This window comes from Polypterus senegalus, unplaced genomic scaffold (genome assembly GCF_016835505.1).
Source record: "Polypterus senegalus isolate Bchr_013 unplaced genomic scaffold, ASM1683550v1 scaffold_7913, whole genome shotgun sequence".
NCBI lineage: Eukaryota > Metazoa > Chordata > Cladistia > Polypteriformes > Polypteridae > Polypterus > Polypterus senegalus.
Genome location: NW_024378636.1, coordinates 788 through 13,900, shown reverse-complemented (window position 1 = coordinate 13,900; position 13,113 = coordinate 788). Strand labels below are relative to the sequence as shown.

General features: G+C 37.3%; 2 long non-coding RNA genes across 2 annotated transcripts; both read right to left on the bottom strand.

Annotated features, from left to right (window-relative positions):
• Positions 1-1,257: 1,257 nt before the first annotated feature.
• On the bottom strand, positions 1,258-2,057 carry LOC120519613. Its single transcript, XR_005631593.1, has 3 exons — positions 1,961-2,057; positions 1,741-1,862; positions 1,258-1,291 (listed from the first exon to the last, which is right to left on the bottom strand). It is a non-coding gene; the product is annotated as an uncharacterized LOC120519613 (long non-coding RNA).
• Positions 2,058-2,073: 16 nt separating this feature from the next.
• LOC120519612 lies at positions 2,074-11,548 on the bottom strand. The gene is made up of 3 exons (XR_005631591.1): positions 11,359-11,548; positions 2,229-2,318; positions 2,074-2,131 (listed from the first exon to the last, which is right to left on the bottom strand). It is a non-coding gene; the product is annotated as an uncharacterized LOC120519612 (long non-coding RNA).
• Between the last annotated feature and the right edge of the window lie 1,565 nt (positions 11,549-13,113).

The following is a 13,113-nucleotide window of genomic DNA, read 5'->3' as shown; positions in this document are numbered from 1 at the left end:
TGTGATTGAAGAGTAGACTTTTAGCTTTAATTTAAGGGTTTTACCAAAAATATTATATGAGCCACTTAGGAATGACTGACACATGGTTACACATGGTTACCCCTAATATCAGGGGCTCAAAAGTATTTGGACAAACTAACATAATCATAAATAGAATGATCATTTTCAGTATTTGGTTGAAAATCCTTTACAGTGAATGACAGCCTGAAGTCTGAACCCGTGGACATCTCCAAGTGCTGGGTCTCCACCCTAGTAATGCTTTGCTAGGCCTTAACTGCAGCCGTCTCCAGGTGCTGCTTGTTCTTTGGAATTTCTGCACTACACAGCAAAATCCAAAGTGTTAATTTCACACCTACAGTGTTAATTTTAACTCTTCTTCAGAGTTTATATAGGTCCACACCAAATCGAGTTGAAGTTACACTTTGTGTAGTGTTACATTTTCCACACTAGTCAGGTGTTGAAATCAACACCGTAAGAGTTAATTTTTTAACACTATTAGTGTTTTGAACATACAGTTGATGTAAACTAAATTCCTGAAACACTCTGCTGGTGTTAAAAAATAACTCTTATGTGTTGATTTTAACACCTGACAAGTTTGGAGTGTCAAAATGTTAATAGTGAGTGTTAGTACAGTATATCTGGCATTGTATTATTTTAGATGCAATGTTAAGTTACTGCACCTCACTTTATTTAGAAGCTAATGTCACATTAATAAAAGTTTCATGTATACACATTATACACCAGATTTAAAAAAAACAAGAATTAAGACTTTTCAAAATGTTTGATTTATTAAACAAAACTGTTTACAAAATATTTCAAAACCGATAAAACAAAAAAAAAAATCAGGTTTCCCAACCAAAAGCATTTTAATAAATAAAAAAGCCCAGTCTCAATGGCAATTTATAGAGGATACAAGGGTTAATGTATGTATTTATACATTTACATATAGGTTACAGCTGCTATTAATCCTTTTGTGCAAACACTGCTCTGTAACACTGAGCTCATCAACGCATGGCAATTGTGTAAAATTAAATAAGTGCAAGTGGTGATCATTTAAAAAGGATAGCATTAAATAAAATGCTCTAGACATTTGCTAGAGATTCTTCATAGGAGACGTTAAAAACGTAATGAACTTTGAAAGTTCATCAATGGCACTCAGGGAGGTGGTTCCTGCACAAGGGATGAGCTGCTTGTCCACAACCACATAAAAATTGTCGATCCTCTTCTTGGTTTGTCCTACTGTAAGTAGGTATGGTTGTGACCTTCTCTCCTGCTGAAATGTTCTTAAATGCTGGTACAGGACGATAAAAAATGACACATGATGCATTTAATAAATACACAGCAATTTCAAAACAGAACAGAATAATTTAATACATTAAACACTTCAAACAATGAATAACATTCTATCAGGTTGAAAATATGAAAAGTGCTACAACTAAAAGTTAACACAGTAAGTATGGAGGTTGTCAGCAATTACAACTAACAAGTGTTTGTAATTCATGTCATGTTCAAAGGGAAGAAGATAATATGCTAGAAAGCAGAGACAAGTACAGACCACTGCGATATGGTTAAAATTGATATTAAATGTACATGTCACCAATAAGACAAAAATATTAAACATTATATATTGGTCTTGGGTGAAAAGCAAGAGAACAACTTCCTTCAGTACCAATCAACCAAAAAAAATCTATGACTGTACAACACATTGCAAAGACATTGATCTTGCATTAGTAAATTTACCTTATGTAAATGTACAAGCCTGTCAACAGCATCAGTTTGACTGATTGTAGCCTTGTTCCTCCCTGCAGAAGGCGGTAACAAATAAAACAGCAGCAAGAAAGAGGAAATGTTGCTGTTACAGTCTGATGGAAAATGAGAAGGGGTCAATGCTCAGAAATATTAATTAGTATGTAGAACAGAGAGCCTCGCCTGTCATTTAAAATTTCAAAATACTACTTACCATTTTCAGGCTGTTGTTTCTCTGTTGCACTGATATAACTTTGAACTTCTGCTGTCAAAGTGAGAGACTTTGCTTCTTTGATGACTTTCTGCTTAAATGCTGTCTCCTACCTTGCCCAAGCAATCATGCAGATGTTTCAGCATTGAACGGCACAATAAAGTCTTGAATCACCTAATGAAATTGCATATAGAAAAACAACACAAAGCCGTCATGTCTCAATCACAATTCCTTAAACTAGAAATAAATAGAAGAGAATGTTTGTACTTACCAAACCTCCCAACTTCTCAGGCATTACTTGAGTTTGAGGTTGCAGACAGGTCCAGCTGTGTTCTCCCCAACCCTTCTACATCACTGGAGTCTGAAAGCACATCAGTGCATGTACTTGGTGTTAAGGTAGCAGGGGGTGAAAATTGTTTTTTCAAAAAGAGAACATCAATATTGATTAATTTTCAAATATTTTATGAAGACATTTGAACATTTCTGAACAAAATTATACACCATCAGAAACATCCAGGTCAGCTAAAAGAAAAAAAATCTTACTGTGAAGCATATCTGTGGGTTGCTCTGAATCAACTCTTGAAAAATATCTTCCTCCACATTAGTATTTGTCTCATCAAAGGAGAAATGTGATAATAAATGTCAATAAAATTAATTTTTCAAATCAGAAGAAACATTAGCTAATGCTTAATTAAATTCAAACTTAGCTTCAGTTAGAAACTTTTCAAGTTTTAATCCAACTAGCAATTTAATGTATTTTTCCATGTGTGTAGTACAGACCCATGGCTTTGAAATGAGGTTGTTTGTGTTGGTATGTGGTGTAGTTTGTCTGCATGATACGGTGAAATGTGTTTTAAAACATTTTTTGAACCTTTGTTGTCCTGACACTGGGCCACTTTGAGTTTAAGAAGTATTTGGACTGAAATATCCCTACATAATCTACTCAATCATTAATTTGCTAAAATAACAAGTAGTCTATTTCCATTTATCAAGGGGTTTAATGTAGTAATATTAGCATGAAACTCTAACATTAAAACTCTCACTTACTGTATAAGCGTAAAATAGAAATATACTTACTATTGTAAAAAGTTTCAGTCGTTAATTTGTTAAAAATAAGTATCATACTCACCTTAATTTATCTATCATCTGGCAGTGCAATCAGTAACGGCCGCCATTAAAGTAAAAGGAAGTTCTGTTCCAGCTAGCACCGGAAATCAAATCCACTCTTTGCTGGTGTAATGTACACCTACTCCCCAAAATAACACTCAATCTAAACACTCTGTAACACTCCCAGTGTTGATGTCCTCAAATCAACACCCGAATTAACACTTGTTAACTCAGAAAAAGTTAGCACTGAAAAAACAACACTAAACTACACTGAAGATTTTGCTGTGTAGGTGCCATGGGTGTCATTCCTAAACGGCTCATGCAATATTTTTGTTAAATCCCTTAATTTAAAGCTGAAAGTCTACACTTCAATCACATCTTGATTGCTTAATTTCAAATCCACTGTGGTGGTGTACAGAGCCAAAATTTAAAAAATTGTGTCACTGTCCAAATACTTATGGACCTGGCTTTACTTCCTTTCTTATACAGATTTATTTTTCTGTAAGACATTTTTGTGTGTGATTCCATTCTTTTAACAGCATTATAAAGCAAAGCAAATGTCAGCACAGAGATGCATAAATGTATTAGAAATGTAAACAAATCATGAAGGGCTTTATGGGTAGATGTATTTTTTTCTGATTTTTAAAAACTCTTTGCAAATTGTAGCATTATTATTATATACATATTTCTGTATTTTCAGAGAACCACCAGGTTTATGGATGAAGATAAAAATATTGCTGTTGACTTGTAAATATGTACAAAGCAGTCAGCTTGCCAATAATGAATTAGATATATGTTCATTGTAATTTTTCACTTAGGATAATAAAAATGGTGAAAGACAAATATTAATACATAACAATAAAAAAAGTCACAAGAATCAAAAAGTCTGAACATGGGTAAAATTTGGCCATATCTATGCAGGTAAAATGATTGATCAAAAATAGTGATGAGCACAGTCTGTGGAGTTAGCGTCACAATTAGTTTGGTGAAATCATGGAAATGTTTGCTGAACTTGGTGAAATGCTTTGAAGTCAATGGGCAAGAAGAAACTGAACTAATTTTGAGTGGATTCCATAATAGTGTTGGAATTGTCACTAAGGGCTATAGAAGTGTCAGACAACTACACTGGACCAATGATTGTGGCCAAAAATGTGATCTGTGCTCTGAAGCAGCGGTACTAACCAGTGTACCACTTTGCCTCAATCAAAAAAAAAAATGTTGATGGAATGATAACCAGAAACAAAATACAACAAATGGCCACAAACTAGCAATAAATTGAATATAAACCCACGAAACATAGAGAAACATAGGCTGACTTCGTAGCACTATTTAAAGACACAAAGGAGAGGACCCCATCGACAAAAATCTTCATCTCGGGTCCATTACCTTTCGTCAGACGATCAAATGAATACTACAGTCGTCTGCTGGGTCTAAACAACTGGATGAAAGGCTTCTGAGACTCAAGGCATTGGGTTTATTGACAATTGGGACCTCTTTTAGGAAAGGCCGCGGAATGGACAACATCCGAATAGATTTGGCGCCCGAGGTCCTCTCCGAAAACATTGCTAAGGTAATTCGTCTTATTCTTGTCTGACTGTCTATTTCTACTTTAAACCCCTTCCGTAATGCTACTGCTTTGATAGGACATAATGGCTTAACAAGTCTTCCATAAAGTGCACACAACATTAATAATCTAATAACCAATCTTAATGCACGTAAAAAATCTAGGCAGTGCGGCATAAACACCAATAATTTAATTGCAATTACTACTTTAGATCAACAATGCATTAAAACTATAAAAACAGATTGTAGATTACATAAAAAATACACACAGAGCGGCGTTAACAAAAATAACGTTTTTGTTCCAAATACCAATAACACGCATAGAATTCAGCTCTGCCTCTCCAAAACATTAAATATGGCACTATTAAATGTTAGAGCTTTAACTAACAAGACATTTTTTATAAACGATCTTATTAGTGATAGAAACATTGATTTTATTGCACTAAGTGAAACGTGGCTTAATCCAATCTGCGCCTCCGGATTACAGTTTTACTCGTGCAGACCGCCAGGGAAAAAAGGGGGGCGGCTTGGCAAACATTTACTCGAGCCGGTTAAAATGTAATGATGTTAGGTTTGGTAAATTTAAGTCCTTTGAGTATCTCTGTATTCATGGAGATTCTCACGTTCTAGTATTATCAGTGTATAGACCTCCTAAATTTAACGCGTCTTTCTTTGAGGAATTCTCAGACTTAATGTCAATTTTAATTACAACTATGACACACTCTTAATAGTCGTGACTTTAACTTTCATATCGATAATCAGTGTGACTTAAAGGTAAAGGAATTCATGAACCTCCAGGACTATCTTGATTTGAGACAGCTTGTTAATCAACCTACACATAAAGCAGGTCATACGTTAGACTTAAAGTTGATGTAAAGCAGATCATTGATATTGGTCTATCAGACCACTTTCTTCTACTATTTAATATGGAAATAATGATAGAAAGCATTCATGAGAAGCATATTGTTAGAAAACGCTTCTTTGACTCATCAGCAGCTTTAAAACTTACAAACATTCTAAGCAATCAGTCCGTTTATAGTGCCAACTATAATAGCGAGGATAATGTAAATAGTAAGTGGAAAACTTTAATTCTAAAGTAAGAGCTGCTGTTGACATAGTTGCACCTGAAAAGACAGTTAAAAATCTTCTAGTATTGTTATTCCATGGAAGACCCAAAGAGTGTCTGATTTAAAAAGAACATGTCGTAGAGCTAAGCGTAAATGGAGGAAAACTAAACTAACTATCCATTATGAGATACTGAAGGTTAAAATAACAGAATACAATAACACAGTCCATCTTGAGAGGCTGCTATTTCTCTAAGATTATAAATAACAATGCTAGTAATCCCAGAGTCTTATTTTCTACAATTGATCGTCTGTTAAACCCAGGTAACACAAAGGAATGCCCCAGAATACTTCCAGTGAAACCTGTGAGAACATTGCTGTATTTTTCAATCAAAAAATTAATGATATTAGAAATAACATAGTACATCTCCCCAACACTGGAACCTCCTAAAGCCCCAGTACTCCGTTATAAACAAATTAAATTCTTTCACCAGGATAGATTTACCTGATTACATAGAATAATCTCTCAACTGAAACCCTCCACCTGTCCTTGACCCAATACCAACAAGGTTTTTCAAAGAAGTATCAGGCGTGCTAATTGATAATATTCTTGACATAGTAAATTGTCATTAGATACGGGGGTCTTCCCAGACTGTCTTAAGACTGCTGTAGTTAAACCCCTGCTCAAGAAAAATAATCTTGACCCCTCTGCTTTTGAAAATTTTAGACCCATCTCTAACCTGCCCTTCTTAAGTAAAATTCTAGAGAAGGCAGTCATTATGCAGTTAAATGACCACCTCAATAAACATGCTATTCTTGATAAATTTCAGTCAGGTTTCAGAACAAATCACAGCACAGAAACTGCACTCGTTAAAGTAGTAAATGACTTGCGGGTAAATGCAGACAGAGGCCATTTATCTGTTCTCATCCTCTTAGATCTGAGTGCTGCATTTGACACCATTGATCACAATATTCTTAGAAATCGCCTTAGTCAATGGGTGGGCCTCTCTGGCAGTGTCTTAAATTGGTTTGAATCCTACCTGGCAGGAGAAAATTCTTTGTGAGTTGTGGTAATCACAACTCAAAGACACATGATATCTATATGGTGTTCCACAAGGCTCTATCCTGGGTCGCTGCTTTTCTCAATCTATATGCTTCCGTTAGGTCAGATTATCTCAGGTTACAACGTGAGCTACCACAGCTATGCTGATGACAACAGCTGTACTTATCAATAGCACCTGATGACACCGACTCTCTGATTCACTAACACAATGTCTTACTGGTATTTCTGAATGGATGAATAGTAATTTTCTCAAACTAAATAAAGAAAACTGAAATTTTAGTGATTGGCAATAATGGATTCAATGAGGTTATCAGAAATAAACTTGATTAATTAAAAGTTAAGGCGGAAGTAAAAATTTAGGGGTAACTGTTGACTGTAATCTGAATTTTAATTGCATATTCATCAGACCACTAGGACAGCATTTTTTCACTTAAGAAACATAGCAAAAGTTAGACCTCTTATATCATTGAAAGATGCTGAGAAATTAATTCACACTTTTGTTTTCAGTCGACTAGATTACTGTAACGCACTCCTCTCAGGACTACCCAAAAAAGACATAAATCATTTGCAATGAGTGCAGAATGCAGCTGCTAGAATCCTAACTAGGAAAAGAAAATCCGAACACATTTCTCCAGTTTTGATGTCACTACACTGGTTACCTGTGTCATTCAGGATTGACTTTAAAATTCTGCTTATGGTTTATAAAGCCTTAAATAATCTCGCTCCATCTTATATATCGGAATGTCTATATATTCCAAATCGTAACCTTAGATCCTCAAATGAGTGTCTCCTTAGAATTCCAAAAGCTAAACTTAAAAGAAGTGGTGAGGTGGCCTTCTGCTGTTATGCACCTAAAATCTGGAATAGCCTGCCAATAGGAATTGCCAGGCTAATACAGTGGAGCACTTTAAAACACTGCTGAAAACACATTACTTTAACATGGCCTTCTCCTAACTTCACTTTAACTTAATCCTGATACTCTGTATGTTCAATTCATCATAATAACTATTCATGTGGCTCTAAAATCCCGTACTGACCCTACTCTCTCTTCTGCTTCTTTTTTAGGTTTCTCTGTGCCACCACCACCTACTCAAAGCATCCTGATGCTCCAACATTGATGGACTGAAAGCCAGAAGTCTACGTGACCATCATCATCAAGTCCTTCCGTGAGAACCCTAAATACAAAGAGGACTGTTTCATTTATGTTAGGTAGATTGCCCAGAGGGACTGGGCGGTCTCATGGTCTGGAATCCCTGCAGATTTTATTTTTTTCTCCAGCCGTCTGGAGTTTTTTTTTTTTCTGTCCACCCTGGCCATGAGACCTTACTTATTCTATGTTAATTAATGTTGACTTATTTTATTTTTTTACTGTGTCTTTTATTTTTCTATTCTTCATTTTGTAAAGCACTTTGAGCTACATTTTTTGTATGAAAATGTGCTATATAAATAAATGTTGTTGTTGTTGTTTTATCACAACATATATATGTATATATATCATGGCGGATGACTGGGACCCTTGTCTGGCCGGGACGCCTCCATGACGGAAGGACCAGGAGAGAGACAATACCTCCCCCGGGACATAAGAGCGCAGCCCCCCTGGATTGTGTCGGGGCTCAGTCCTGATACAGGGGGTGCCTGGACAGTTTTTTGAGTCCTGGACTGCAGTACTTCCGCCACACCAGGAAGTGCTGTCGGATGATCATTAGGGAGCACCTGGAGCGCTTCTGGGTGCAGCATAAAGGAGGTCACCTCACTCCGTTCGAGGAACCAGAGTTGGCAGGTGGAGGACAAAGTAGAGGCGGCAGAAGAAAGAGAAAGGACCGAGTAGTATTATTTGTGGTTGTTTGTGTGCTGTACTGCAAAGGCAAGTAAAGGTGTGCTACCCTGTGTCTGTCTGTGTTTTGGGTTAGGGGGCTGCATGACCCCGATATTCCATACATATGTATAGTGGCCACCAGAGGGTGCTCTGCCGCTAAACCACACAGAGAGGCGCAAGTCTAGACACAACACAGCACTTTTCGCTCCCCAAAACACAGCGTAATTATCACAATACAAGAGATCCTTCTTCCTTTCTTCTCTCTATGCTGTGCCACCTCCACTCCTTCTCTGGCAAGCTTTGTCCACTTCCACCCAGCTCTGGCTCCCTGAGTGAAGTGAGGCGGCTCCTTTTAAGCAGGTCCTGGGAGTGTTCCAGGTGGGTCATTAATCAGACTTGGAATCACTACCAGGTATGGTGAAAGCCCAAAGTAGAGCTCTGCAGCTCCCCCCGGCCCCCAAGGAACCGAACTGGGCTGTCTCAAACTCCAACTGACATGAAGCCCTGCAGGAATCTGTGGAGCCACAGCAACACAAGGGAGCTGCACTCTGGTGATCGAGGGAGAAAGTGTCATGTATATGTCTACTCCATCAATCCTTCCAGTATATCAGCATCCTGGCCGGACAAGAGCCACAGCCATCTGTCACATTATATATATAGATATAGATTTACACTGAATAATTATAATACAATATGCACTGTGACGGATGGCCAGTGCCATTACCTGGCTGGGACGCTGACTGGGTGGAAGGACTGAGGGAGAGACCACATTGGTGTTATCTTCCCTGAGACACTAAAAGTCAGCCCCCCTGGGTTGCTACACCACCATGGATCCCTGCAGTGCATGTGGAAGTTGTAGTTTGGAGCAGCCCGTTGTGGTCCGTGGGTGCCTTCAAGGGTGCTATAGGTACAACTGAGTCCTTAGATGAACCACTGTTTCTGGCAACCCTTGTGCATCAGCCTGTCTTTGTCAAGTTTTGGGGAGCTGTATGCCCCCTAGTGGTCCATAGTACACAAACTAGAATGTATAATACGACTAAGCACTTATTTTAATTAAGCAGTTGTTTTACTATATAATTCTGTATATTATAAGACATTATTCTTAAAGTATATTCTAATCACACCAATATGTTTTAACCACTGTTAAACACTGAATTACGCTAAGCCTTAGATAGTTTAAACAGTGAAATACACTGAGTGTTACATATAATTAGTCCACCAAAATAAGATGACACCCTGAAAGCTCATACCAAAGACTGGGTGGAGGATTGGCAATAAGGAGGCACTGTTGACAGAAAAATATCAAAAGATGCTAATTAATAGCATAATAAATAGCAGGAATGGTTGGACAGAAATCAATGAGAGGTGAGCATGACTGCAGAAAGATGTTGAATTGTCTATTAGCAAATATTAGGATTGTGAAAGCATCTTTTCTATGATAAAGAAATATATAAAATTGCCTTAAAGCTGAGTTGTAGTGGCTTCTTGTCTGGACAGAGCAATGCAGTTTATTATCTTTACTTAACGTCTAAATCGAAACCAGAAAGCTTTTGTACTCTGCATGATTTCCTGGCTTTGGATGTTATTCGTTAGGGAATTTATTCTTTGATAAAACCTACCATTTTAAGTTAGCATTTAACTAAACTTTTTCCATTTTATTGTTTGTATTTCATATTTTGTCTTTGCTCTGTTCTAAGTTTTATGTTTTAGCTCTTGTTTTATTTACATTTGGAAAGTACTTTGACCTGCATTGTGGAGGCACCTTTTTCAGGATCCCAAAATCGAGAAGCTACTGAGTCGGCAAGGTAGGATCCAGTATAAGTGAAATGCATAACAAATTAAATTTCTCAGTTCAATAAAGTTTGTTTAAAAAAGACTTAGTGAAAATTTAAAAAAAGAACACATAACTAAAATTCAGAAAAAAGAATTGAAATTAAATATTCCATTTCTATTTAGCTTGTGGGTGTTATAGTAGGATGTCCAATAGATTATGTATTAATATATGGCATTAATATATAGCTAAACATTTTAACATAACTAAGAAAATTCTTCGATCACCTTAACATAATCTTAATAACTAACAAATGGCTTTTACATGCATTGCACATGTATGAAAGGTGCAACATAAATAAACTACATTATTATTATTCTTAAAGATAGTTGTTTGTTCCAGTTAGAATGAAGCCACAGTTTACCATGTGGCTACACACTCTTGGTGAAAATTAATATTAACTTTCAATGGTATTTTAAGATTACCCACTGTATGTTTATTAAAAGAATAATAAATTAACTAATGGCATTTAAGACATGGGTTTTCATTCCTTTCATATCTTTACTTTAGTGCCTGGAGCGTACAGAACTTTCCACTCTCTTCCAGTCTCAGTCATTCTTGCTAACCCACAAGACTCGACTAATACTTTTTCAGCATGCCAAGAATAAGTAATCAGTTAACAGATATCAAATAAAAGACTTCATTACTCAAAATAAATAAATATTTATTTGGGACTTGTTATGTTAACTTGTTCAAGAAGGCTTGCATAATTTATCTTAATGTACACTTGAGAGTTTGCATGAATCTTGCATGAAACACTGACAGATTGTAAATTCAAAATAATTTTGGAAAACCAATTCTACTTCTGCAGATTCTGATCAGTTTAACCCCCTTTGCAATTACAAAAAAGCTACAAATACTGAAAGATCAAGATTTTAACTTCTTGAGGAAAAAATATAATTTTCATAATCTTGCCCCTACTTAGAACTAATCGAATAACTCTGCAATCAAACTTACCTAAGAGCCATAAGCATAAACACAATCCTTGGATGACATTTTCCAGGTGAATTATCCGAGGAATTTTATTCTTGATAAGCTTAGCTTTCTGTTATTCCTGAGATTCAAATGCCTTGAAGCACAATTTCTTCAGTGAAACAACGTTTTTTATTTTTCTTTAGATTGAATTATTGTATAGATTTTGGAGTCACATGTGCCTTACACAGTAAGTTGTAAAAAAAACAGGAACTACAGTCAATTGTAAAAAAAAAAAGTGATAGCTTTATTTAGCTGTTTCCGTTCATTCTTCTGTTAGCTTCCGTTCGTAGCTTCTTTTATTCAGCAATTACCTTAATTTAGGCAGTAAATAATTAATAGCATTTGAATTAACCAGATAAACAATATAATGATGCAATGCAATGCACACACGTAAAAGCTATACACTCAGTATGTGTGTCTAAGTAAACTTTGCCTCTAAATGATCTATTTCCGTTTATTGCTGACACCAATTAACAAGAATTCTCACATATGAGCGGAGAAGAGGTATATTAGCACCACTTTTCAAGAATAAGGGAGATATGCAAAGGTGCTGGGACAACAAGGGTATAAAGGTGATCAGCCACTCCATGAAGATATGGGAAAGTGAGATGGATCCTAGAGGAGAGGTGGTGATGCAATGTTTGCTTTAAGACTGTTAATGGAGAAATACAGAAAAGTCAAAAGGAACTGCATTGCGTGTTAATGGACTTAGAGAATGCTTATGACAGGGTGCCAAGAAAGTATTTGTGGGACTGTATGAGGAAGTCCATCCATCCATTTTCTAACCCGCTGAATCCGAATACAGGGTCACGGGGGTCTGCTGGAGCCAATCCCAGCCAACACAGGGCACAAGGCAGGAACCAATCCTGGGCAGGGTGCCAACCCACCGCAGGACACACACATACACACCCACACACCAAGGCCAATTTAGAATCGCCAATCCACCTAACCTGCATGTCTTTGGATTGTGTATATTCCAAAACAATGAAGAGTGAGGCAGGGTGGACTGGGTGAAGAGGAGTGGCAGGAGTGATTTGTGATAGAAGGGTATCTGCAAGAGTGAAAGGGAAGGTCTATAAAACAGTAATGAGACCAGCTGTGTTGTATGGTTTGGAGATGGTGGCACTGACGAAAAGACAGGAGGTAGAGCTGGAGATGGCAGAACTGAAGATGCTATGATTTTCACTTCGGAGTAACGACAGTAGACTGGAATAGCAATGAGTATATTAGAGGGACAACACAGGTACGACAATTTGGTGACCAAATGAGAAAAGCTAGATTGAGAAGGTTTTGGCATGTGCAGAGGAGAGAGGAAATGAGGGATATAACAAGAAAAGAATACTAAGGATGGAACTGCCAGGCAAGAGGAAAAGAGGAAGGTCAAAGAGGAGCTTTATGGATCTGGTGAGGGAGGACGTGAAAGAAGACAGGGTGGCAGAATATAATGTAAGACTGGGTTAGATGGAGGCTGATGATCTGCTGTGGCAACCCCTAAATGGGAGCAACTGAAAGAAGAAGAAGAATATAAACCAATGATTGCCTATTCCATCCATCCATCCATCCTCTTCCACTTATCCGAGATCGGGTCGCGGGGGCAGCAGCTTAAGCAGAAAGGCCCAAACTTCCCTCTCCCCGGCCACTTCTTCCAGCTCTTCCGGGAGAATCCCAAGGCGTTCCCAGGCCAGCTGGGAGACATAGTCCCTCCAGCGTGTCCTGGTCTTCCCGGGCCTCCTCCCG